This window comes from Galeopterus variegatus, unplaced genomic scaffold (assembly GCF_000696425.1).
Source record: "Galeopterus variegatus unplaced genomic scaffold, G_variegatus-3.0.2 Scaffold12936, whole genome shotgun sequence".
Lineage (NCBI taxonomy): Eukaryota > Metazoa > Chordata > Mammalia > Dermoptera > Cynocephalidae > Galeopterus > Galeopterus variegatus.
Genome location: NW_007739047.1, coordinates 17569 through 17975, shown reverse-complemented (window position 1 = coordinate 17975; position 407 = coordinate 17569).

Below are 407 nucleotides of genomic sequence, written 5' to 3'. Positions count from 1 at the left end.
GGGTAAGGATACAACCTGAAGTCTGCTGTCTTCAAACCCAAAGAGATTTCTCACCTGAACCCAACTATACTGGGACCTTGATCTCCGCCTTCCATGCTCCAGAACTGTGAGAAATACATTTATGTTGTATATAAGCTACCCAGACTATGGTACTTTGTTATAGCAGCCTGAATTGACTCAGACAGAAGTGACATCCCATCATTTGTGTTGCTTTCTGTTGGTTAGAAGGAAGTGACTAACCACTTTGTGATGGGAGCCATTCATTGTGGAGGCTGCCACCACACAGGCCGAGGTAAAGCCCATGGGACTGATTCTAATAGGAAGGCAATGAAAATTTTACTGTCTGGAGATGACAATACCTGAATTTAATTTAATTTCAGTGTGTTATCACTGCAGGGGAAAGAAAA